The sequence below is a fragment of the Neophocaena asiaeorientalis genome, unplaced genomic scaffold (assembly GCF_003031525.2).
Source record: "Neophocaena asiaeorientalis asiaeorientalis breed wild unplaced genomic scaffold, Neophocaena_asiaeorientalis_V1.1 scaffold1097, whole genome shotgun sequence".
Taxonomy (NCBI): domain Eukaryota; kingdom Metazoa; phylum Chordata; class Mammalia; order Artiodactyla; family Phocoenidae; genus Neophocaena; species Neophocaena asiaeorientalis.
The window spans coordinates 654,053-654,324 of NW_020174697.1; the positions used below are offsets into that span (position 1 = coordinate 654,053).

A 272-nucleotide genomic window follows, 5' to 3' on the forward strand; every position below is an offset into this window, starting at 1 on the left:
TCGCCGCGGCTGCTGCCAGTGTGTGGCTCTGTCTCTCCTCCGCTTTGCTGAGCCCTCCCTTCTTCCTCTCAGTTCCTAGAGTCCGACCGCCGCCGCCGCCGAGAGAGAGGAGAAGGAGGTCGGTGGCAATAAGGGGCGGAGGGGGCATCAGATCGGGGCAGTATTAGGCGGGTGGTGGCTCAGAGCGGGTAAGAGGGAGTCCGGGTGGCGGCCTGAGCCTCCCCGCGGAGCCGACTCGGGAACAGGTGCGTCTTTTTTTTCTCTCCTCCAAC

At 64.7% G+C, this 272-nt stretch overlaps 1 protein-coding gene across 1 annotated transcript in view; it reads left to right on the plus strand.

The window, feature by feature from the left end:
• BCORL1 (BCL6 corepressor like 1) overlaps positions 1-272 on the plus strand; it is a 56,169-nt gene continuing 55,897 nt past the window's right edge. The window contains 1 exon segment of the mRNA XM_024758964.1: positions 1-118. The gene's annotated coding sequence lies outside the window, so the exon portion shown is untranslated.